Source organism: Felis catus, chromosome B2 (assembly GCF_018350175.1).
Source record: "Felis catus isolate Fca126 chromosome B2, F.catus_Fca126_mat1.0, whole genome shotgun sequence".
In the NCBI taxonomy this organism is placed as follows: domain Eukaryota; kingdom Metazoa; phylum Chordata; class Mammalia; order Carnivora; family Felidae; genus Felis; species Felis catus.
In genome coordinates this window covers 23,211,215-23,237,830 of record NC_058372.1, presented here as the reverse complement: position 1 = coordinate 23,237,830, position 26,616 = coordinate 23,211,215, and the positions used below count along the sequence as shown (strand labels likewise).

General features: G+C 39.7%; 1 protein-coding gene across 34 annotated transcripts in view; it reads left to right on the top strand.

The window, feature by feature from the left end:
* The window catches only part of FARS2 (phenylalanyl-tRNA synthetase 2, mitochondrial), a 618,373-nt gene that overhangs the window by 38,383 nt on the left and 553,374 nt on the right, over positions 1–26,616 (top strand). For all 34 annotated transcript variants that reach the window (XM_019830295.3, XM_019830299.3, XM_019830296.3 and 31 more), the window contains exon 2: positions 13,940–14,026. The gene's annotated coding sequence lies outside the window, so the exon portion shown is untranslated. The remainder of the gene's footprint in view (positions 1–13,939; positions 14,027–26,616) is intronic.

Genomic DNA, 26,616 nt, shown 5'->3' with positions numbered 1-26,616 from the left:
TCATTTTAACAGCAATAACTGAGTTATTAAAAACGTAATAAAATTTGAATAAAATATTTTGATGACACATTTAACATATTACACAAACCAAATTCCAGATTTAAATCAAAGGAGAAGGGATTATGTTTGTTTTTAATCCTTAAAAGTTTAAGTATTCCCTAGTTTTTACCATTGCCGTACAGACTGGGAATGATAGACTGCTTATGTAGTTACCAAATTAGGCACTAGTTTGAATTCTTACATTGGGGAAAATCCAGAGGAGCCAGAATGCTATTCTTTTGTGCTTGGGTCCTTTTTATTTTTTTTATTTTTATTTATTTATTTTTTTTTTTAAATTTTTTTTTTTTCAACGTTTATTTATTTTTGGGACAGAGAGAAACAGAGCATGAATGGGAGAGGGGCAGAGAGAGAGGGAGACACAGAATCGGAAACAGGCTCCAGGCTCTGAGCCATCAGCCCAGAGCCTGACGCGGGGCTCGAACTCACAGACCGCGAGATCGTGACCTGGCTGAAGTCGGACGCTTAACCGACTGCGCCACCCAGGCGCCCCTACTTGGGTCCTTTTTAGAAGCTAGTCAGAAAGTGTAAAGTTTTCAAGATCATTATTAAATACAGTTGACCCTTGAATAACATGGATTTGAACTCTGCAAGTCCACTTCTTCATGGATTTCGTACAGTAGTGTAATGTATTTTCTCTTTCTTACGATTGTCTTAACATTTGTGTCTCTAACTTGCTTTATTGTAAGAATACAGTATATGATAACATATAACACAAAATGTGTTAATCTATGTTATTGGTAAGGTTTCTGGTCAACGACAGACTATTAGTAAAGTTTTGGGGATATCAAAACTCTTACATGGATTTTCTACTTTGTGGAGGTGTGGGGGGGTGGTTGGTGCCACTACATCTCGTGTTGTCCAAGGGGTTAACTAATGGTGTTTTTAATTAATTAATTAATGTACTTACGTATGTATGCATTTATTTATAGGTAACTTTTTTTTAATTTACATCCAAGTTAGTTTGCATATAGTGGAATAATGATTTCAGGAATAGATTCTAGTGATTCATCCCCTATGTATAAAACCCAGTGCTCATCCTAACAGGTGTCTTCTTTAATGCCCATTGCCCATTCAGCCCATCCCCACACACACAACCCCTCCAGCAACCCTCAGTTTATTCTCTATATTTGTTCACTTTATTATGTTTTGTCCCCCTCTCTGTTTTTATATTATTTTTGTTTCTCTTCCCTTATGTTCATCTATTTTGTATCTTAAATTCCAGATATGAGTGAAGTCATATGGTATTTTTCTTTCTCTGACTAATTTCTCTTAGCATAATACCCTCTATTTCCCTCCATGTTGTTGCAAATGGCAAGATTTCATTCTTTTTGAATGCCAAGTAATACTGCCTTGTATATATATACCACATCTTCTTTATTCGTTCATCCATCAATGGACATTTGGGCTCTTTCCATACTTTGGCTACTGTCAGTAGTGCTGCTATAAACATTGGGGTGCATATGCCCCTTTGAAACAGCACACCTGTATCCTTGGATAAATACCTAATAGTGCAATTGGTGTGTCGTAGGGTAGTTCTATTTTTAACTTTTTGAGGAACATCCATACTGTTTTCCAGAGTGGCTACACCAGTTTGCATTCACACCAGCAGTGCAAAAGAGATCCATCCTCTTTCTCTTCATCTGCTGTTGCCTGAGTTGTTAATTTTAGCCGTTCTGACAGGTGTGAGGTGGTATCTCATTGTGGTTTTGATTTGTATTTCCCTGATGATGAGTTCCGTTGAGTATTTTTTCATGTGTCTGTTAGCCATCTGGATGTGTTCTTTGGAGAAGTGTCTATTCGTGTCTTTTGCCCATTTCTTCACTGGATTATTTATTTTTTGGGTGTTGAGTTTGATAACTTCTTTATAGATTTTGGATACTAACCCTTTATATGATATGTCGTTTGCAGATACCTTCTCCCATTCCGTCGGTTGCCTTTCTGTTTTGCTGATTGTTTGCTTTGCTGTGCAGAAGCTTTTTATCTTGATGAGGTCCCATTAATTCATTTTTGCTTTTGTTTCCCTTGTCTCTGGAGCTGTGTTGAGTAAGAAGTTGCTGTGGCTGACGTCAAAAGAGGTTTTGAGGTCCTCCTCTAGGATTTTGATGGCTTCCTGTCTTATATTCAGGTCTTTCATCCATTTTGAGTTTATTTTTGTGTATGGTGTAAGAAAGTGGTCCAGGTTCATTTTTCTGCAAATCACTGTCCAGTTTGACCAACACCGTTTGCTGAAGAGACTGTCTTTTTCCATTGGATATTCTTTTCTGCTTTGTCAAAGATTAGTTGGCCATACATTTGTGGGCCCATTTCTCGGTTCTCTATTCTGTTCCATTGATCTGAGTATCTGGTTTTGTGCCAATACCATACTATCTTGATCATGACAGCTTTGTAATACAGCTTGATGTCTGGGATTGTGATGCCTCCAGCTTTTTTTTTTTTCCCCCAGGATTGCTTTGAGTATTCAGGGTCTTATCTGGTTCCAGATATGTATGGAAATTTGTATGGTTCCAAATTTGTATGGTTCCAAATTTTAGGACTGTTCTAGTTGTGTGAAGAATGCTGGTGTTAATAGGGATTGCATTGAATATGTAGATGATTTTGGGTAGTATCGACATTTTAACAATATTCTTTGAATCCAGGAGCATGGAATATTTTTCCATGATTTTGTGTCTTCTTCAATTTCTTTCATAAATTTTCTATAGTTTTCAGTGTATAGATTTTTCACCTGTTTGGTTAGGTTTATTCCTAGATATTTTATGGGTTTTGGTGCAATTGTAAATGGGATCAATTCCTTGACTTCTCTTTCTGTTGCTTCATTATTGGTGTATAGAAATGAATTGATTTTATATTCTGCTACTTTGCTGAATTCATGGGTCAGTTCTAGAAGTTTTTGGTGGAATCTTTTGGGTTTTCCATAGAGTATCATGTCATCTGCGAAGAGTGAAAGTTGACTTTGTCCTTGCCGATTTGGATGCCTTTTATTCCTTTGTGTTGTCTGATTGCTGAGGCTAGGACTTCCAGGACTATTCTGAATAACAGTGGTGAGAGTGGATATCCCTGTTGTGTTCCTGATCTTAGGGGGAAAGCTTTCAGTTTTTCTCCATTGAGGATGATATTAGCAGAGGGTCTTTCATGTATGGCTTTTATGATCTCAAGGTATCATCCTTCTATTCTTACTTTCTTGAGGGTTTTAATCAAGAAAGGATGCTGTATTTTGTCAAATGCTTTCTGTGCCCCTGTTGAGAGTGTCATGTGGTTCTTGTCCTTTCTTTTCTTGATGTGATGTATCACATTGATTATTTTGTGGATATTGAACCAGGTATAGATCCCACTTGGTTGTGGTGAATAATTCTTTTAATGTTTTGTTGGATCTGATTGGCTAGTATCTTAAGAATTTTTGCATCCATGTTCATCAGGGAAACTGGTCTGTAGTTCTCCTTTTTAGTGGGGTCTTTGTCTGGTTTTGGAATCAAGGTAATGCTGACTTCATAGAATGGGTTTAGAAGTTTGCCTCCCATTTATGTTTTTTGGAACAGCTTCAAGAGAATAGGTGTTAATTCTTCTTTATATGTTTGGTAGAATTTCTCTGGAAAACCATCTGGTCCTGGACTCTTGTTTTTTGGGAGATTTTTCATTACTGATTTTATTTCTTTACTGTTTATGGGTCTGTTCAAATTTTCTATTTCTTCCTGTTTCAGTTTTGGTAGTGTATATGTTTCTAGGAATTTGTCCATTTTTTCCAGATTGCCCAAGTTATTGGCAAATAATTGCTCATAATATTTTATCATTGTTTGTATTGCTGCAGTGTTAGTTGTGAGCTTTCCTCTTTCATTCTTGATTTTGTTTATTTGGGTCCTTTCATTTTTCATTTTTATCAAACTGGTAGGGGTTTATCAGTTTTGTTAATTCTTTCAAAGAAGCAGCTCCTGGTTTCATTGATCTGTTCTACTCATGGTTTGTTGTTGTTGTTTTTGTTTTGATAGCTTTGATTTCTGCTCTGATCTTTATTATTTCCCATCTTCTGCTCACTTGGGGTTTTATTTGCTATTATTTTTCCAGCTCTTTTAAGGTGAAAGGTTAGGTTCTGTATCTGAGACCTTTCTTCCTTCCTTATGGGTGGAAGGTGGATTGCTATATACTTCCCTCTTATGACCACTTTTGCTGTGTCCTAGAGGTTTTGGGTTGTGGTGTTAATGATTTTCATTGCTTTCCATGTGTTTTTAAATTTTTTCTTTAACTTCTTAACCCATTCATTCTTTAGTAGGATGTTCTTTAGTCTCCAAGTATGTGTTGTCTTTCCAAATTATTTCTTGTGGTTTATTTTGAGTTACATTGTGTTGAGGTCTGAAAATATGCATGATATGATCTTGATCTTTTTGTACTTGTTGTGGGCTGATTTGTGTCCCAGTGTATGATCTTTTCTGGAGAATGTTCCATGTGCGCTCAAGAAGAATGTGTATTCTGCTGCTTTAGGATGAAATGTTCTGAATATATGTGTTAAGTCCATCCAGTCCAGTGAGTCATTCAAAGCCATTGTTTCCTTGTTGATTTTCTGCTTTGATGATCTGTCCATTGTTGTAAGTGGGGGTGAGGCCCCCTACTATTATGGTATTATTGTCAATGAGTTTCTTCATGTTTTTGATTAATTGATTTATATAGGTGTGTGCTTTCACATTGGGGGCATAAATGTTTACAATTGCTAGATCTTCTTGGTGTGTAGTCCCCTTCATTATGATATAATGCCTTTCGTTATCTCTTGTTACTGTCTTTATTTTAAAATCTAGATTGTTTGATATAAGTATGGCTACCCCAGCTTTTTGTGGCTGTTGACATGATAGATGCTTCTCCATCTCCTTACTTTCAATCTGAAGGTGTCTTTAGGTCTAAACTTGGTCTCTTGTAAACAGCATATAGATGGATCTTGTTTTTTAATCCCTTCTATCGTGTCTTTTGATTGCAGTGTTTATTCTGTTGACATTTAGAGTGAGATCTGAAAGATATGAATTTATTGTCATTGTGTTGCCTGTACAGTTGGACTTTCTGGTGGTGTTCTCTGGTCCTTTCTAGTCTTTGTTGCCTTTGGTCTTTTCTTTCTTTTTGTCTCCCCTCAGAGAGTCCCTCGTAAAATTTCTTGCAGGGCTGGTTTAGTGGTCACAAACTCCTTTAATTTTTGTTTGGGAAACTCTTTATCTCTCCTTCTATTATGACTGGTAGCCTTGCTGGATAAAGAATTCTTGGCTGCATATTTTACTGATTCAGCACATTGAATATATCCTGCCACTCCTTTCTGGCTTGCCAAGTTTCTATGGATAAGTCTGCCGTGAATCTGATCTGTCTTCCCTTGTAGGTTAGGGACTTTTTTTCCCTTGCTGCTTTCATGATTCTTTCCTTGCCTGTGTATTTTGTGAATTTGACTATGATATGCCTTGTTGATGGTCGGTTTTTGTTGAATCTAATGGGAGTTCTCTGTGCTTCCTGGATTTTGAGGTCTGTGTCTTTCCTCAGGTTAGGAAAATTTTCCACTATGATTTGCTCACATAAACCTTCTATGCCTTTATCTCTCTCCATCTTCTGGGACCCCTATTTTTTGGATGTTATTCCTTTTTAATGAGTCACTGAGTTCTCTAATTCTTATATCGTGCTCTTTTGTCTTAGTTTCCCTCTTTTTTTCTGCTTCATTATTCTCCATAAGTTTGTCCTCTATATCGCTGATTGGCTGCTCTGCTTCATCCATTCTTGCCACTGTGGCATCTATTGAGATTGCATCTCAGTTATAGCATTTTTAATTTTGTCCTGACTAGATTTTACTTCGTTTATCTCTGCAGATAGGGATTCTATGCTTTTTTCAACCATAGCTTGTATTCTTATTATCGTGATTCTAAATTCTGGTTCACACATCTTGCTTGTATCTGTGTTGATTAAGTCCCTGGCTGTCATTTCTTCCTGTTCTTAATTTTGGGGTGTGAATTCCTTCACTTTTGTCATTTTGAAGGAAGAAAAGGAATTAATAATAATAAAATTAAAAATTAAAAACAACACAAAAAATAAAGGATGTGATATCTTAGGTGTGTTTTGGTTTGGTTGTTGCAAGAAGGTTCGTAGAAGAGAGAAAAAGGGAAAGAAAACTTAAAAGTAAAAAAAGTAGGAAAACATTTGAAAATTTACAAAAATGAATACTATAAAATATAAAAATTTAAATGATTAAGAAAAAATTATTAAAAAATAAAAATATAGTAGAAAAAATTTAAAGAAAAATGTTTTTTATAAAACGGAGAATAAAAATAGATTTTTCTCTTTCTGTATTCAAAATAAGAAATGAGAAGAAAAGGAAAAAAATTGAGTAGAAGGACCAGTAAACAGAATGAAATATGATTGAAATTACATCCAGTTTCCCCTAGAAGTCAAACTATGAACGACTTTATAGTGTGCAAACTAAACAAGCCTAGAGACTTGTGTTTATATCATGGTTGGTGCATTTGGACGTGGCTTGGTGTAATGGCACCTTTCTCCCCTAGATGGCATTGTTTAGTTTACTGGTGTGGATTGTTGTGGTTTCTTTATGCGTGTACGCACATGTGCGGGAGAGGTGAAAATGGCACCACCCATCTACCTAGTCTCTAGTATCAGAACTATATGTTCTCCCCGATTGGCAATCAAGCATCACTCTTTGTCTCTGACTTGTGGCCACTCCCTGCTTCTGCATTGTCTGCAACTAAGTTGTCAGCCTTCCAAGTGGCACCTCCCTCCTGAGTTTTATCTCAGATGGGGCTGTGTTTCCAAACCCCTCACTTTTGAAGGCCCTGTGTCTTTGACCCATGCAAACCCACTTGAGCCTCTTGCCGATCAGTGGTTGGGTGCTGGCTCATCCCTAGGAACATTCATATGACTGCAGTGTTGCAGATGCCCAGTGACTGCGGCTGGTTGCCTGCCCCTGAAAAAGTTTGCGCTGTAGTGTAGCAGTAGCGTTTCAGGGATTATGGTAAAGCACAATACATACCTGGCACGCAGCTTCACCGCCCCCCCCCCCATTGTCCTTGTTACAGCGACAGCAAACGTGGCTGTTCTCTGGGGTCCACTGGGACCTCTCCCTGTGGGGAGGCCGCACAGCTTCTACCAATTGTGCTCTCAGCAGGGGAATCGCCTCTTTCCCTGGGCCCAAAGACCCCTTGGACCTTGCTCTCTGCTCTTGGGGTTTTACCCTTTCCATCAGATATCAAGCTGTGGAGTTTCAGACTCTGTGCCACCCCCGTTTATAGTGCCCTGATGGTATTTAAACCCTCTCCTTTCTCCTTTTCTTTTTTGGTCCTTTATGGGTGTTTCCACTCTTTCTCTCCAGCTGCTTTTGGGGGGAGTGTTTTTCCTGTACTCTTCGTCCTGTCTCTGTCCTCTCTCTGGAAGCAAAAACAGCTCCCTACTCTCTATGGCTTCTCTCTTCCCCATTTCTCCTCTCCACACCACGTACCTGCTGAGTTCTGTGGCTCAAGTTATGCAGATTGTTGTGTTAATCTTCAGATCGATTTTCTAGATGTACAAGTTGGTTTGTTGTTGATCTAGCTGTATTTCAGGTAGGAGAGAAGCAGAAAACTACCATGCTGCTCCACCATGTTGGACCCTCCCCTATAATGGTGTTTATAATGTATGATACTGTTTTGAAAAAAAATTAGAAATAGCTTGCTAAATGTTACATTTCTTAAAGATACAGGAAAATTGAATTTGGATATATCTATGTCATACTTAGAAATCTGGAACTGTTTGAATCTTTTAACACTGTTTTATCTACTTTTCACCAAATTATGGCAAATGACTTTGTGCAGGACAGACAGGGGCAGTAATAGTCCATAAGTTATGCTTTCTTGTATATAGGTTTCTGTAGTCAAGTGGACTTTCTACACAAAGTTGGCACGTTCTGTGGACATAAGATGTGGTATGTCACTGATTGCTATTAAGTTATCACTGGGATTGCAAGTTCCATTGGAGAAAAGAGCATCAAAGTCATTTGGATGTCTTTTATTGACAACTGAAAACGCACATGCAGTGTATTTATTTGCAAACATTTAAAGTTTGAAATCAAGGTAGCCTAGATGAAATAAAACAGTTTTTCTTTTTTTTCTTTTCCCTTAAGTTTATTTTATTTTGAGGGAGACAGAGAGAGGACATAAGTGGGGGAGGGGCAGAGGGAGAGGGAGAGAGAGAATCCCAAGCAGGCTCCATGCTCTTAGTGCAGAGTCCAATGTGGAGCTCAAAGTCACGAACCAGAAGTTCATGATCTGACCCGAAATCTAGAGTCAGATACTTAATTGAGTGAGCCACCTAGGTGCTCTGAAATAGGAGTTTTTTACGCAGAATGTTGCTCATGTTGAATGTAGTTCAGTCTTTTCTACTTGGATGACAAAAACTTTAGGCTGACATGTTTTGGTGACCTGTGATTGGTTAATGAGATCCAACTTAGTTGGTGATATCCCCTTTCATCCCCTGGGGGTTGATTAAAGAAATTCTGGAATGGAAGCACTGTGCTAGTCTTACATGGAACATTTCTTTCCACATGGCTCCTCAAGAGCATATGCAATATGGAAGAATCTGTATCCTTCTTGCTTTTTTACATTCCAGAAACAGGTGTAGAAATCTTTGTGGTGTGGTGTGTGTTCACCATTGGGAAAAGAGCTTGATAAGTATTTCCCTGCCAGGTGCCTAGTTATTTTCATAAGTTCATTCTTGTTGATGTGATCTGATATAAGGAACTTAGTTTTATCTAGTATAAGAAACTGCTGCTTAACCTTGATTCTTTCTTTTATCTGGAATTTTAGTAGCATGTTGCTTTTGAACAAATTGACGATCTTCTAATCTTTGTTTCAAAAGCCAGTGCTGCATAAAGTGCTTCTCTGAAGGCAGTGTGCCGCAGGGCTGGGCGGGAGGTCAGTGATAGTGGTTAGTGGTGCTTCCAGCTCCCCAAACCATTCCATTTGGGGGGAAGAAACCCTTGGACTTTTATAGTTTGTAAGAAAATGAAGTACAAGGTCTCTCATAAAAAATGTCATTTCTTCTGTTGTTCTTAGTGTGCGATTTGCCTTTTATCGTTAGAATCAAATTTTGAAAAATTTATTTGGTGAAAAATAAGCCTTATGAATGAATATTCATTCATTAATTTTGCAAATATGTAGTAGCTGAACATACAAATTTAGTAAGATGCATTTCCTTCTTTCAAAGAGTGCTTAGTTTATTGGGAGAGATAAAGTCAACATCTCCAACAAAAACCAGTGATCTATAGGCACATGGTGCTGTGGCTGCAGAATGGAGGATTACTTTACCTGGAAAAGTCGAGTCAGAAAATCTTTTCACAAGGAAGTTCTCAGAATGCACAAGAGTTAATCAGGCAGAGAGTGGAAGCGCTTCCCTTGGGTGAGGAAGCTGTGTTGCATGGATGCGTACTTCTGTCTGGCTGATGCTCTGGGAGAGGTAGTTGATGGCAACACATGGGGTAGGTCAAATATTCAGGAAATAAATAATGAAGATAAAAGACGTCAGATTGTTTGGAAAAGTTTTAGAAGAGTGACCTTATGAGACTTGTATTTTAGATAATTAAAAAAAATTTTTTTTTCAACGTTTTTTATTTATTTTTGGGACACAGAGAGACAGAGCATGAACGGGGGAGGGGCAGAGAGAGAGGGAGACACAGAATCGGAAACAGGCTCCAGGCTCTGAGCCATCAGCCCAGAGCCTGACGTGGGGCTCGAACTCACGGACCACGAGATCGTGACCTGGCTGAAGTCGGACACTTAACCGACTGCGCCACCCAGGCGCCCCGAGATAATTTTGACAGTAGGCTGGAGAGCTGGTCAGAGCCACATGTGTTGATTGGAGACAGAGAACTGCACTTGGGTATTTTGGTAATGAGAGATGATTTATGTGAGAAATGATGGGAAGACCTGGACTAGCAGTAGTGGAGGAGATTGACGGGGAGACACAAATCCTAGAGATTGGAGTTTAGAAGCCCATTGACTGCTTGCATATCAGGAATAAAGGACAAGGACTAAAGGATGCCTTCCATTTTTCTGGATTGAATAATCAGGTGGTGGTTGGTAGCATTCACCCATGTAGGAAGAGCATGAGCTTATATTAGATTTTGGATGTGTTGAGTTTAAGGTGCCTTGGCAACACCCAGGCGGAGAAGTCCTGCATGTGTAAACTGGAGCTCATGAGGGAGACTAGAGATGGAAATACGGAGATCTGACAGAACTTGACACATAATTGGTAACTGAAGTCAGTGGTATTCAAAAGGGACCAAGAATGGTATGTAGTAGATATAGAAGAGAACAGGGCTGAAGATGGGGTCACTGACTAATAGGGATGATTGGAGGATATGAGTCCTTGAAGGAGATTGAGTAGGAGTGTTCAAAGAGGTAGGAGGAAGGTCAGGAGAAAGGCCAAAAAAACTGAGGGAAGGCATGCTTTGGAAGAGGATGTGACCAGTAATATCAAATGCTACAGAGACCTCAAGTGAGATAAGCACTGAAAAGTAACTGGATTGGATAACTGGAAGGCCTTTGGAGACACTACTGAAAATATTTCTATTGCAGTGGGACATAGAACCTATAGTTCATTGGGTTGAGGAAATGAAGATAGTATGGACTTAATGTTTAAGCCTCAGTGCCTTCTTTTTTTTTTTTTTTTTTTTTTTTTAATTTTTTTTTTTCAACGTTTATTTATTTTTGGGACAGAGAGAGACAGAGCATGAACGGGGGAGGGGCAGAGAGAGAGGGAGACACAGAATCGGAAACAGGCTCCAGGCTCTGAGCCATCAGCCCAGAGCCTGACGCGGGGCTCGAACTCACGGACCGCGAGATCGTGACCTGGCTGAAGTCGGACGCTTAACCGACTGCGCCACCCAGGCGCCCCGAGCCTCAGTGCCTTCTTAAGAAATAGGGAGATAGACAATGCCAGAGGGGACTTGTAGCTGGATGGGTTTGTGGGTGCTTGTTGTTGTCATGGAAGAAACTTGAGCATTTTTGTATGTTGAAATTAGCCATAATGCTTTGGCCTGCGCAAGCAGAAAGATCCTTTTTCCATTGAAATAGGATACAAGCAAGAAAGATGGATGCCAATGAGGTGAAGATTGAGTGTGTGCTAGGAGAAGAGAAGGTGAGAACTGGAAAGATTATTACTTGGTCATTCTGTACCTCCCCATAAAGAAAGATAAGTTATTTAAAACCAAAAGAAAGCCATGTGGTTTTTATGGTGAAGAAACTAGTTTCACTGCATAGAAACTTGGGTGATTTATAAGTCTTTAAACCCCAGTGGAGGAAAAGTTATTACTTAATAATATCATAGACATTCACTTTTATTTAACGAATCCTGGTAGAAGACAAACTGGAAACTCCATGTGCTGTTTTTTTCTTCTACCAGAGGGTTTACTCAAATTATATTCCTGTCATTGGCATTTTGGAGCTTGAGGACAATAGCACTGTTACAACATGAATTTTTAGAGCCAATTTTGACCACAGTGAAGTGACTTTAAAGGCTGAAGGTCAAGAGTATGATTGATTGGGTGATTACAGTTCCTTTTAAAACAAATTAGAGGTGGCAGCTTTGCCATGGGCGAAAAGTACTGCAAGGAAATGAATCTCATCAGCATTTAAAACTTCTTAGATCATCAAAAAAGAGTTTAACATTTAAAATATAGATACACACGCACACACACACACACACACACACACACACGGGAATGACTTGCATTAGTAAGTCTAGCCTGATTTTTCTGTTAAATAATATATAGGCACAAATTGGGTATGTTTTTTATTTTTAATTTAGGGACTGGTACCCTAAATGTTGAATGCATTTATCAGTTCAATTTATTTACCTTCTTTGTCTTTATATTTGGGGTCTTCTCAGTGATTGAATTTGTGGTTAGTCATTTGTGTTTGGGATTCCTGGTTTAGAAGGAGGCAGGGGTACAAGAAGGAATAAGGACGAGCGTTAGGAAACACTTCCTTCCCCAAAGAAGGGACAAAGCATGGAGAAGGATATGTGGGGATGTCTCTCATCATGGAGCAAGATGAGATGGTGGTTTTGGAGAACGAATATTTCTTAGGAAACCAATATGTGTTAGACACCAAGCTATGCACTTTCACGTATGCTACATTCTTACAATTATCTTGGCAAGGTAGATATTGAGATTATTTGTAGTTTCAAAGGAAAAAATAAGGGGTGCCTGGGTGGCTCAGTCGGTTAAGCGGCCGACTTCGGCTCAGGTCATGATCTCGCGGTCCGTGAGTTCAAGCCCCTCATCGGGCTCTGTGCTGACAGCTCAGAACCTGGAGCCTGTTTCGGATTCTGTGTCTCCCTCTCCTTGACCCTCCCCTGTTCATGCTTTGTCTTTCTCTGTCTCAAAAATAAATAAACGTTAAAAAAAAAAAAAAAAAGGAAAAAATAAAAGGTGAGAAGATGCCAGAAAAGAACTTTTAAAAGTAACAAAAAATAGTGATGATGATGATGATGATGACAGTGATTGTTACAGATGAATGTTGCTTCAGTGTAGCCAATTGTGGTGCTTTTATTCTGATATTTTAGAGAGAGAATGTAGAGTCTTTGGCAGAGTGAAAAAGGTTAATGTTGGTTATTAAGCTGGTTATATGAGGGCTAGTTGAACTCTCTACTTTTGTATACTTGGAAGTTTTCATACTGATAGTTTTTTTAAATGATCGAGCAAAGAAGTAAAATAGTCTTGGTTTTGACAGAAAGTGGGAGAACATTTATGAATAGCAGGGAGACTTTCCTTCTTTTTTCTATCAGACATAAGTGACAGCATTAGCCTTTGAACCCATTTTTTGAGGCAGAATTACAATCCATTTAGGAAATGAAGACACTAAAATCAGGGTTTTTTTTTTTTTTTTTGTTTTGTTTTGTTTTATTTAAATGTGGTCGTCTCAGCTTTATGTGTGAAGACTGTGAAGTTAGGTGGTTTTTTCCTCTTTATCTGATTGTGTGAAAGTTTATATTACAAGGAAGGCCTGGACTGGAACTGTCTCATTGCAGAAGGTATACAGCTCCAAGGGGGGAGGGGATCAGAAGGTAATCAGTGAGCATCTATTTCTGTAGTACACAGTAGTGGGGACCGGAAGGAGCAACAAAAGCAGGAAAATAAGATAGTAGCTAATATTTAACCACAGAGGGTTTACTCTGTGCTGGGCACTCTCTATACACTTTACTTATATTTAATCTTTACAATGTCTCTAGAAAGTAGGGACTATTTATTCTTTCTTATTTACGTTTATTTTTTTATTGTGGCAAAATGTACAAGACATAAAAATGACTGTCTTAACTATTCTTAAGTGTACAGCTAAGTGGCATTAAGTACATTCACATTGTTGTGTAAACCATCACCCCATCCCTCTCAGAACTTTTTTGTCTTCCTCAGACTAAAACTCTGTACCCATTAAATACTAACTCCTGATTCCTACCTCTGGACCCTCCCCACCCTGCCTCCCCTTCCCTCCTCTGGCAAGCCCCTGGCTACCACCATTCTACTTTCTGTCTCTATCAATTTGACTATTCTAGGGACCTCACATAAGTGGAATCATACAATGTGTGTCAATTTGTGACTGGCATATTTCAGCATAACGTCTTCAGGGTTCATCCATGTTATAGTCTGTGTCAGTTTCCTTCTTTGTTAAGGCTGAGCTGTATTCCATTGTATGCATGTGCCACATTTTGTGCAATTATATGTCCATGTCCTCTTGGGTTGCTTCTAACTTTTGGCCCATGTGAATATGCTGCTATGAACATGGGTGTAGAAATATGTTTGAAATCTTGCTTTCAGTTCTTTTGGGCATATAGCCAGAGGTAGAATTGCTGGCTCATATGGTAATTCTATGTTTAATATTTTTAGGGACCGCCATACTACTTTCTACAGTGGCCTCACCAGTTTTCATTTCCGTCAGTGGTGTGCCAGGCTTCCTATTTCTCCAGATCACAGGTAGGTATTATTCTTATTTTAGTATTACACAGGAGGAAGAGAAGTGCAAAGGTTGAATGGGCTCACACAGCTAACATGTGCAGATCTGAGTTGAACCCTGTAGTCCAACTCAGAACCTTTGTTATCCAGGTAAGATGGGGCCCAGAGAGGCTCAGAGACATGATTAAGGGCACTATGCCTAATAGAGTATCCAAGCCTGGATTCAGACCCAGGCAGTTAAGCACTGTTAGATTTAGTGGTTGGTTTTTCTTTTCTTTTTCCTTGTTTTGTTAAAAATGGTCTTTAAAAAAATTCCACATTTTGTAGAACGATACTAATTTTTGAATATCTCTAAATAGTTTTTTTCTGCCATTCTAAATTTATACTTTAAACTGTTATTTAAAATAACCATCTTAAAGAGATGTATGTGGTATGTTCTGTTTTCTTTTTATTCGGATTTCTTGGGCAATATTTTGCCTTTAAATGTTTTGAATAAATATGAAATGATTTTGGTGGAATTTTTTATACATCTTCACTCTGCCTCCTCCTGCCAGAAAGTTTGCCTTCAAATAAAACCAAGCAAAATTATCTCAAGCCAGATTTAAATTGGGGGAAACGACGAGGGTATGACAGTGAAATTTCCAGCTTTCTCACCAGAGGAGCTAGGAAGTGTACTTATTTTTTTAATCCCCGTTTGTGTTTTGCTAAGAGGTGTGCATTCTCCCTCAGAGAGTAGTCATCTAAGGGGGTGTTGTGGCATTCTGAAAATAGTGCCCTTCCTTGGTAATGCTGGCTCAGGGTGGCCTATCTCCAGAACCTCTCCTGCCACTGCCAGGGAGGCCTCCTGTGAAAACAACAGATCTAGGGGCCTCTTTGACCCTGTTCATCTAGGCAGGCCATCTGGGTGGGTGACTTCTGTGCTTCATTTTAAGACTGGGTGGCTGGGTGTGCATGGCCTTAAGTGCCCTCCCAGGTTTGGGGGTAATGGATTGTATAGTGTAGCATTATACCGGGTGTTGGCTTTAGATAGAGACTCCTGGTCCCCTTGTATCAAGAGTCCACCATCGGCGAAGATGAACAGTTTGATCTGGAAGGTATCTTTAGAATAGTCACTAATTCAGTGGTTCCTAACCTTGGTTGTACACTGCACTCCACCTGGGGAGCTTGAAAAAATGATGATGCCTTAAAAAAAAAAAAAAAAAAAAAAAAAAAAAAAAAAAAAAAAAAAAAAAAGGAAAAAAAAGAAGAAAAAATGAGGCCTGAGGCCCACTTCAGAGATTCTGATCTAACTCGTCTGGTGGGTGCCCTGGCCATTGGGATTTGTAAAAACACTCTACGGATAATTCTAATGTATGGTTAAAGTATAGGATTGTTCTGATTTCTCTTGAGTACCTGTTTCTTTGGGCTCTAATTAAGATTTCTACCACCACAGAAGATACAGAAGGTCTTTTCTCTAGTTGTCCTTATTAGCAAGGTTTGCTGGAATATATTTCTTATAGACAAAGGGACTCTCTTCTGTTTTGTTTATCTGTGGTTGAAATTTATTTTCATATCCTTATGGAGTATGTATGTCTTCATATTCACACAATGTTGTGCTGTTTGCTGTGGAGGACAGATCTTATTCTGCAGAGGCTTGAGTTTAGGAATAGAGAGGAAAGACAACAATTTGTTTTCCAAGATTTCAACGCAAGCTCCAGGTCGCTGAGTTCTAATGGCAGTTTCATTTTGTAAACTGAAGACTGTTGTGACATCAGAGCTGATGTTTCTGCAGTTCTGGAAGTCTTCTCATTTAGACCCTTAGTACCTGTAGTGCCTGCCGGCCTGTGTATTTAGACACTCAGCCGTATCATTACTTTGGGAAATCTGGCTGTATCTGAGTAAACTGCACAGTCAGTCTGGTTTAGAGGAATGTTTTGTCTGAGCCTCTCCTGGGCCGTTTTGAGTTTATTTAAAAAGGCAGTGAAGGATCTGGCACCCTTCTCCCTGTGTTGTACTGTGGCTTTAAGATTATTTGGTTGAAACTTCGTCAAAGTCCAGAGATGAGATTTGGGGTTTGGGGAACCAAGTATTCTCCTTGCTTTGATTTTGTTTTAAAAATGAGTATTTAGATGTAAAATTTTCTAACTTCGTCATTGTTTGTATTCTGTGTGTTTATGAGAGCTCTGTCAGCGGTTGAAGCAGAAAGGATATATGACCTGTGGTGCTTTTCCTGCTGTGTATCAGAGACCTCACTTAAGGGTAGAAAATGTTTGTGTTACTCCAGTAGTGGAGGACAAGGACTTCCTGACCCACTCCGAAACCTTGCAGATACGGGCAGAGCAGAGAAATCTGTACAGGTATATGTGTATGCGCTTAGGTATGTATGTAGTATAAGCATACATAATGTTATGTTTATTTGTATTCATACATAGCTGCTAATTCAGAGTGATGCAGGAAATTCTCGTAGGGACATCTGTCATTCATCCTCCTTGGTTTTTTCAAAGAGAGACACATTTGGGTTTGATCTAGCATTCACATTTAGGTAATTTCATAATGGTTGTGGGGGCTGGAGTGGGGAGGTGGCTGTCTTCTCCCATTTGTGTGGATTTCTCCACTTAAGTTCATTACCTTGGTGACAGGTTTGTGTGGAGGGGTGGAGTGAAGGCCTGATGGGTGAGGGGGACTCATTGCTCAGATCAAAGGCAAGGGCGTCTGTTCATTTCTGATGTCTTAGAAAATGAAGGCTGTGCTCCCCTGCAAGGACCTGAAGGGGATCTTGGATCAGTTGGAATGATTTTTTTCTGCTCTGTACTCTCATTTGATTCTCCATCACCTTCCCTCTAATTATTCCCTGGTTGTTGACCTCCAGGGGCTAATTAGTTACACATGTCACTAAGAAAAGGTCAAGGGTTGTAACAACGGGGCACTTAATTTTCTGTCACCTTAACTTAGTTTTAACATGCCAGATGTTTGAAATGAAAAGGCAGCAAATTCTCTTTAACAACATGTGGAGAAGGATGTTCTTCTGGCCCCTTCTTCTAGTCCCAGTGCCCCCTCAGGGGCTTTCAAAGCCAGGACCATTTCTAACGGGAACAGTTCAGAAATGGTTCCCTTCCCTCAATGATAGTTTGTGGCATCTTCATATAGGAAGTGTAGAATCAAATTTTATATTACGGTAGGATGGGAGGGGCCACAAATATAACAGTAAAACCATGGTGTTTTTTTTGTAAAACTAACAAACGTTCTAATCTAATTGAAAATGGGGATTATTAAACAAAAGTAAAGCTAGTGTCGGATGCTTACAGTGAGCCATTCACTTCCTCTATGTCAGTCAGTCTCTGTTAAAAAACCAAGGTGAGTAAGACATGGTCCCTCCCCTCTAAGAACTTAGTGAGAAGCTCCTTGTGCCATTTATCTTCGTAGCTGTACACTCTTCCGTCATTACCAATCATGCCCATCTCCCTCCTTGTCCCCTTACAAATGCCAAGATGACAGTTTTGTCACATCGTGGTGCCCTTTCTTTTTGGAATGCAGGGTGCTCCTTTCATTGTAGCACCTGCTGCTCCCATGTGTGGTCCTAACAGAGTGGCTTCAGGTACCTCTCCCCACCTAGATCTGTGTTATCACAAGAACCCGAGGTGACCTGGCATACAAAATGGTTCTGCTTCAGTTGGGCTAGATGGGTCCCGAGAATCTGCGTTTCTAAGGAACGCCCACGTGATGCCAGTGCTTGTCTGTGCACCACACTGGGGATAGCAAGCCTTTACCCTAGAAAGCCTACTTAATCTATGCCAGTGCCAGAGAGAAGCAAAGATGTTTGACTTGTCTGCTAATGTGGGATAGCATACGTAGCTAACCAAATACCTCTACCTAAATACTCTCATGGGGAGTCAAAGTTAAAAAATGTACCTGGTTCCTAGGTGCTAGATAGAGCTCTCAGAATTTTGTTAATATACTTGATACAACAGTTTTATATCTGTTTTATAGATGGGAAAATTGAGGCGCAGAGGGATTAAGTAGCTTGACCAAAGTCACATTAACAGGTGAAAGAACAGGGCTTTGAACGCAGGCAGTATGACCTCACCATCCCAGCTTTGAAAGGATTGCTGTGTGCTTCCTCTTTGTCTAAGGTGTTATATCTGTGGGAAAGTGGAGTCAGATCATGGCTCAGAAATGAGTGTCTCGGTTTGGATAGTAGGGTTCCAGAGGGCAAGCTGTTTCCAGGTGTGTGGTTGGTATAAGGTATAACCAATAGAGAGTGGGCCATGCTATTCATGTTTAATGGGCAGGAGTAGTGGAGGAAGGGAGACAGGCCAGATGCTAGTAGTTGAGGAACAAGAGGGCATGTGTAGCAAACTTTTATTTTAGCATTATGATGCATCTGATACTATGGTTTACATTCGTTATTTCTTTTGAAACTGATAATGATCTTATGGTACAGGTACAAATTTAAAGATAAAGGAACTGAGGTTTGGACAGATTAAGTAATTTTCCCAAGGTCTACAGAGAGGAAGGTAATATAATTTTAAATTTGAAGTCAGTTGCTCTGTGGCCTTCCAGGGCAGGGCCTTAGAGTAGAAATTAAAATATAGAGGGGAGGTTAGAACTTGGTTGTTGACACTGCATGGTAAATGAGGTGTTTGGCCAACAGATAAGTGCAAGAACACAAGAGCTGCAAAGCAGAGAATCTACAAGACTCACTCAGTGTTGGCCCTTTAAAACTGGCCTGGAGTCCCCCAAGATCTCCCAGTGTAGGGCTGGTCCCCAGGCTGGACACAGGGCTGAAACTGCATGTAGGGTTGAATGGCTCCAAGTTTAAATCCGTTTCCATCTGGTTAGGATTAAATATTCTTCCTGACTTCCTGCTTCCTTCATCCCTGAGTCAGCCCAGGAGAGGCCAGTCCTGCTCTTACTTTGACTCCTGTCCCTGGGACACACACCCTCTGCTGCCACACTCTGCTTCCCTACAAGTGACAGATGTTTCTGCTTTCTTCCTCCCATCTTTCTGATTATTACATTTCTTGCCACAGACATTCCTCATTGCTCCAAATGTGAAAATCCGAGCTTATTTCCTTTAAATGAATTATTGTACAGCCTCATATGACCCCATATAAATCTCTTTAACAGAGAACTAAGCTGACAGCATGTGTGGTGTGCTTGGGGAATTCTCTGCCTCAGGATGCTCATAATGGAGGGAGTTGAATGGGGTTAGCTGGTGGGCACTGCTCATTTTTTTGGTAATCGTTGACAATATGGGACACCTCCAGAAGGTTCTCCATGAAGCTGCGCTGTGCATACGAATTCCAGACCCTCATGCAGTGTGAAATGCCTCTGGTCCCCTTCCTCTCTGGGTAAGAGAGCAGGCTTTACTCTCTGATGTGGCCCCTTTCCTCTTTATTCTTAAGATTAAAAGCCTGCCTTCCATTTTTTTCAAAAGGATTCTCTCTCTCTATTTTGTAAATGTTTATTTTGAGAGATGACAGGGACAGAGAAAATCCCAAGCAGACTCCATGCTATCAGTGTAGAGCCCAATGTGAGGCTCGATCTCACGAATCATGAGATGATGACTGAGCTGAAATCGAGTCAGTCACTTAAGGGCACCTGAGGGGCGCGTAGGTGACTCAGTTGGTTAAGTGTCCGACTCTTGATTTTGGCTCAGGTCAAAATGATCTCTCTCTCCCTTTCTGTCCCTCCTCCACCTGCCTGTCTGTCTCTCAAATAACATTGAAAAAAGAGTCTGTTGCTTAACTGAGCCACCCAAGCACCCCTAAAAGAATACTATATGACAAAAAGATAAATAAAAAGGGAAAAAACACCTCCATTTACCATCCTAAAACAGTGATTATCAGTTTTTAAACTTTTCTGCAATGATTTTTACATATTTGTGCCTGTTGTTTTCTGTCTGCATTCCCCTTTATTGCTACATAATCTACATCATTACCATTTTAATGGTTGTATAATATTCTGTTGTGGTACTGTACCATTAATTATTTAGCTCTGTTGTTGGCAAGTACATTGCTCCCACCTTTTCACAATTATTAATAACACCATAAGGTATATCTTTGTGCGTGTAAGTATTTCCATATTTTGAATTAGATTCTTATGAGAGAGTCCCAGGTGTGGCATTACTAGGTCAAAGAGTATGAAGAATTTTATGGCTTCTAAAACATATTGCCAGATTGCTTTCCAGAGGAGTGGAACCAATTTACAATGCCATCACAAAGTCATTTGTTTCCCAGATGGCTAGCCAGGGTTAGGGATGTGGCCTCTCAGAGTAGGAGAGGAGAAGGGTGTGTGTGTGTGTGTGGGTGTGTGTGTGCGTATGCACGTGTGCACGCAAAACTCATGGATTCCTGTGTGTGTTGATTTAAGCCTCAATGACATTATGCATATTCTTGTTAATAGGAATATATTAGGTGTCTAATGCCAGTGTAGTAATTGTCCAGTTCAGTGTTTAGTATTGCAGTGTGTTAGACAAGGAATAAAGCAACTTATGTGTATTTCCTGTTTCTCTGGAATTTTGAAAATTTTTAAAATTGGCAAAAGTTAGTTAACAACCTTTAGCCACTGTGATGAGGTTCTTAGTGGCCCTCTCCTTTCTGAGAATACCTAATGATTTGGAAGTGAAGGTGGAATTTGAAGGAGTCCTAGGACAGGTAGGGGAGGTATCTGGGCATATGCTCAGGAGCAGGCCTACCTGGGCAGCAAAACTTCCCTCACCTGATAACTACAGTCTATCAGTTCCCTCACCTGATAACTACAGTCTTTCATAATGGAATGCTTGTGTTGAGGATTTTGAGGTCTTATCTAGGCCTCAGCTGGAAAGGTACTTTGCTTCATTAGTAATTTGTTCTAGATCTGTGCCATTACAGTTTCCTCTAATTCTTTGTTTCCCATTGGACTGTAAACATTAAATGCCTTGAAGAGGGACTGTACTTTTTAAAATCGTTACTTTTTATACCTGTCCCCTGGATTGTCTAGCATATTATTTTGTATGTTATGGATGTAGTGGTGGCTTTGTGTCATCTGACTGACTGACTGACTGACTGAATGAATGGGGGAAATGAAGGCTGCATCCTCGTGGTCCCAGGAGTTCTACCAAAGCCTTGCAGTGACCTGACAGGACTGCACTGGTCCTGGGTTCTCATGTAAAACCTGCAGCAGATCTCCCAGGGGTAAAGGAGGAGGATGCTTTGGTGGAGAAATTACCTGACAAAGGTAATGCTGGAAAAGACCTCTCACTTGTGTGTTTTACTTCCCACATCATCTCACAGGATCTCCTTGTTCAACAGATGAAGAAACCCAGCCTGGTAAGGCCAAGTGTCTTCCTCAAGATCATACAGATAGTGGATGATAACTGGGAACTCAGACCTGGTCCTTTGGTTCCTGCTCTGGTGTCCCTTCCACTACATGGTGTTGACAGAACTTAGGTCACTTGTTTTGCTACTCCTGTCCCCCCATACCCTCACCAGATCTATGTTTGGAGTTTACTTTGCCATATGCCCACATTTCCCCTCTCTTGTAGCTGCACAGATGTGTTAAAGAGATTGTGACCTTGATGCAATAGTCAGATAGGGTCCAGAGCCATAGAGGTCAAGGGATAGCGCGGGATCCAAATTCAGTTTCATACAAAATTACAGCTTTGCGTTATCTCTGGATTTGAATATAAACTTTTTATTTCAGAGGAAGAATGCTCAGTGTTAGTTGTGATACATGATTTGAGTGTGTATTTGCTGCAGTTGTGACCCTAATAAAACTCTGATTATGATTCATACGTGCGGAGTAGAGATTTAAGGTTGTCAAGGGAGCATTAACTTTGAGTTTCTTGATTTCTCTTGTGTGACTGAAATCTAAACCTCAGTGTTGCATCGTCTGTGTGGTGTTTTTTCTTCCTTCCTCTTTGTAACCTCTCATCCTGAATGTGACAAGCACATTTGTTTGTACAGTTGAAATTCTAAAGCTAAAGGCTTTAATAGTGAGGGAAGTGCCCGTGGTGAATGCCAAATGGCACCACTGAGGAGACAAAGCAGGAGGGAGAATGAACAGTCTCCGGGTCCTTCTAACAGCCATGTGATGTCTGCCCTGGGATTTGAATGATTTGTGGATGACTACAGCCTGCTCAGTCTGCAATGGCTTGAGGCCTCTTGAAATTGATGTTAACCACATAAGCTGTCAGTAGTTATAGCTACTGGGTAATCGGGTTTGAAATTTATGAGTATTTACATTTCAGAGGGCTTTTACTGTGTTTCTATAACTTTGGGGTAGAAATGTTTGTCCTTGGTATGACTGAATAGCTTACTTTATGCATGGTGCCACTGTTTAAAACTGTCTCAGAGTGTAAACCACTTTTTTCCTGGGAGAGCACGAAGATAATCTTGTTAATCCTATTTGTCGACTAGTGGACAGGATGGTTTCTAGCTCCATACTGCTTTCTGTGCAATAACCAGTAATATGGTTATACAGTAAAAGAAGCTAGAAGATTCTTAACACTGTGGATAAACATTTTGTTACAACTTGCTGAGGTAGGCACTTTTTTACTTTGTTTGGTCTCAAAGGGACTAATTTTTTTTTTGTTTGTTTGTGATAGGAACTATAAGCTTGTTCTCAAAAATTTAGAAAATGAGGAAAAACTGAAAGAAGAGAGAAAATTAACCCAAGTTCCTTCTAGTTGAATGCAACCCACTTATAATGTTTCAAAATTGTCTGCCATTCCTTTCCTATATGTAATTTTTATGTGCTTGTAATCAGTCTATTTATGCAAGTGTTTTTTCTTTCTACTTAATGCATGTTTTTCCTTGTTATATAATTTCCTTTACAGACACCTGAATTTTTCATCAGGAGACAGTTACTAAAATATTTGCTTATTCTGGCAGTGTCTGGACCACAGGCTCAGCCCTTTTTCATCAGTGGGGTTTTGCACTGCCCCTCAGTCATGGAGACAGACCTGGGTGCAATGTCTGTTCAGTCAGTAGTGATGGGCTCCCTCTTTCTTCTGAGAGAAATTGATTGGCACAGCTCCAGTATTTTCCCAATTACAAATTATCCTCTAGTGAGCTTTTTATGTATGAAGCTTGGTATGTATTTAGGATTAGTTCTTTAGGGTGTTTTCTCAGAGTTGAATTGCTGGTCAAAAAAGATAAAACATTTTGATGTTACAGACACACACACACAAAACATATACACAGGGTTTTATGTTGTATAATATTGTATATATTGTTTTCCATAAGTTGATACTACGAATGCCAAACATTGGAAACTAACCACACACTGCACATTAATGTTGGTTATTATTGCTGTTTAAGCTTTGTTAACTTGATAAACAAAATAATAGCATTGAGTTTTTAATTTTTTGTTTGGTTGCCAGTGAGTTTGAACATTCTGGCATATATTTGTTAATTATTTGATTTCCTGTTTTATGAATTACCTCAGCTCAGCTTACAGTTGTGGGTGGTGGTTAGGAAAGGGTGGTGCCTGTGGGAATCTTAAAGGGCGGGTGGTTAGAACACAGAGCTGCCCTGCACACTTGGTTTTGGGAGGACAGGATCCCACATTGTGCTTTATCTTCTGCCTTACCTACACCCTACTCACATTGCTTCAAGATATGAGAATCTTTGAAGACTGAAGTAAAGGAAGGGGTGCCTGGCTGGCTCATTCAGTAGAGTGCGCGACTCTTGGTCTTAGGGTTGCGGGTTCAAGCCCCACACGGGGTATAGAGATTACTTAAAAATAAATCTTTAAAAAAAAAGTCTAAAAGGGAGAGTGTGAGGTTTTTATTTTTATCAAAAAAATGGGGCATGGATGTGAGAATTTTTTTACTTTTTAAATGTAGCCTGCTATAAAATTATTCTTCTTCCATTAATTCTTTTCTCAGTTTATTGAGTATCTACTGGGCCAGGTATTCCTAGCTGAGGGAGCGTGCCATATAATGGCCTCAAGGCAGAAAGACAGTGGTATGTCCTGGGAAGGCAGACAGAGCCCGGCACCCAGATGGTAACAAAACAGATAATGGGTGAGGTCACAGAAGCGGGAAGGAGCCCAGTGATGTGGAGATTTGTAGGTCCTGGTGAATGCTGAGGGTGAGCACTGAAGGATTTGAGCTGCACGGCTGTGGTTCTGTGTTACTCTCTAGAAGGATCACTGTAGAAATGGATTGGAGGTAGGCAAGAGAGGAAGCAGTGAGTCTCATTGGATGCCTACCAGTGTAGTCTAGGCATGAGATACTGGTGGCTTACATGCCCCTGCTTCTTAAACCATCTGTGGCAAAAGATCATAATTTTTTATTTCTATTCTGTTGTTGATTTTTGTAAATTTTGAGAAACGTGAATTATTGGAAGAATGTGGCAGCCTAATTGTTCCAAAAGGATTTTTGTACCTACTTTTTTGTCCTTTCCTACCATAGGTTGGCACTAGGCACCTGCAGACCCCCCTTTGTGTAGCCCCCATTGTGACTGCTGTTCTAACATGCAGTACTACATCAGGCACTTTGTATGCATGGGGCAGTGGTGCACTGTTAACATTCTGTGCCAGTCAGTGTGCTGTGTACGGGATAAACAGACATGAAGTCAGCGGGGTCTCTGCCTTCTCTGATTCTGTAGTCTAGCTGAATTAGGGAAGAAGTAGATGAACCTGGGGTAGATGCATTAGGACTTACTGGTGGATTAGATATGGAAGATTTAAGGAGAAGTAGGAATCCAGGCTGACTGGCAGGAGCGAGGGTTATCGTTAAGACCTGGGGTGCGTGAGATTCATTTTAGCCTCGAGCTTTTCTGTTTAAAGAGAGGACATACTAATTTCCTAACAGCAAAATGATTTACATCTGATGCAGATTTGAAATGATTTCCAGGGAAGAAATCTAGATGGCTGGGGGATAGGGGTGGGAGGGAGCTTTACCTTTTAATTTATATCCCTTTGTATCTTTTTAATTTTGTAGTGTTTCTGTATATTACCTATCCAACAAAATATGTTTAAAACTAGGTTTTTAGAACAGTTGTGGATAAACTTGGAATAAGAAATGTGGAAGAGTTATATGATGAAAACTTTAAAGGGCTATGATAGGAGGGTTGAAGAAATGGAAAAAGGAAGAGTTTAGAAAGGAAGGCTCAATATTGAAAGGGGTCAGTTCTCTAGAAATTTGTAAAACCGGTGCTTTCCCAATTCAAAAGAGTTTTGTTGTTTACGGAGGGAGTTGGCAAATGATACAGAATTCATCTGCAAAAATAAAAATGTGAGAAAAACCTGGGAAATTCTGGAAAATGAAGAAGGAGCAGCACCTGGACTTACTGTATGTTAAGATACATTATGAAGGTATCATTACTTAAACGCTGGAACTGGGTAACTTCAACTTCTTGCTACAAAAGAAGAAATAGGCAGACAGATCAACAGAACAAAATAGTATCCAGAAGTAAACCTGAAATGGACCTGAAATTGGATTATGGTAATGATGGTTTTCAAACCACTGTAGAAAATAGATTTTCCAATAATTTAAATGTTCAGGGAAACAAGATTAAACAAAATGCATTTTTTTCTCTTTCATTCTTTACACCAAGGTGAATTCCCTATAGATCAAAGATTAAAGCATGAAAATACAAAGAAGTAAAACTGTAAGAAAACATGGATGGACTTATTTATAATTTTGGAATGGTGAAGACCTTTCTCTAAGCCATATATTTGTAACACACGTGGCTAAGAAAGAGTTGCCAGTAACTATCTTAATTTTAAAACAATTCTTAATTTTATTTTATTTTTTTTTAATTAAAAAAAAATTTTTTTTTTCAATGTTTATTTATTTTTGGGACAGAGAGAGACAGAGCATGAACGGGGGAGGGGCAGAGAGAGAGGGAGACACAGAATCGGAAACAGGCTCCAGGCTCTGAGCCATCAGCCCAGAGCCTGACGCGGGGCTCGAACTCACGGACCGCGAGATCGTGACCTGGCTGAAGTCGGAAGCTTAACCGACTGCGCCACCCAGGCGCCCCAAAACAATTCTTAATTTTAAAAGAATTCATAATGAAAAATGAAATAATGAAAAACTATTAATCCGATAGTGTGTGTGTGTGTGTGTGTGTGTGTGTGTGTGTATGTGTGTGTGAAAGAGAGAGAGAGAGAGAGAGAGAGAGAGAATTGGTAGTTTAAGAAAAAATATACAGTATACAAAATATACAGGTATGTCAATGAGGTATTATTTTTGACCAGTTAGGCAAAAAAAAAAAAAAAAATAATAATAAAATTCTAAGCGCTCATGAGAATTTCGGCAAACAGAAACTCTCACCACAAAAACATAAGATATACAGACAGTATCAAAGTAGATTGCGTATGCTTTTTTCCCTAGGAATCCCACCTTTAAAAAATCACCTTCCTTCTGTACTTAACACAGTGATGTGCTAAGTTATGTGGGCAAGGATGCTTATTCCAGCATCATTTGCTATAGCAAAAACCTGGGAGACCAGAGCATCTCAGTGTGGCACTGGTTAAATAAATCCTGGCACCCCCAAATGGTAGTATGATCTGTAGCTGTCCAAAGAGTGAGGAGTACGTATAATGTGCTGACAGAGGAAAAAATGCCAGTGCATGTTGTTCTTAAATGAAAAGCAAGATGTGGCCTATGACCCTGCTTATAGAAATACTCGAAGAGA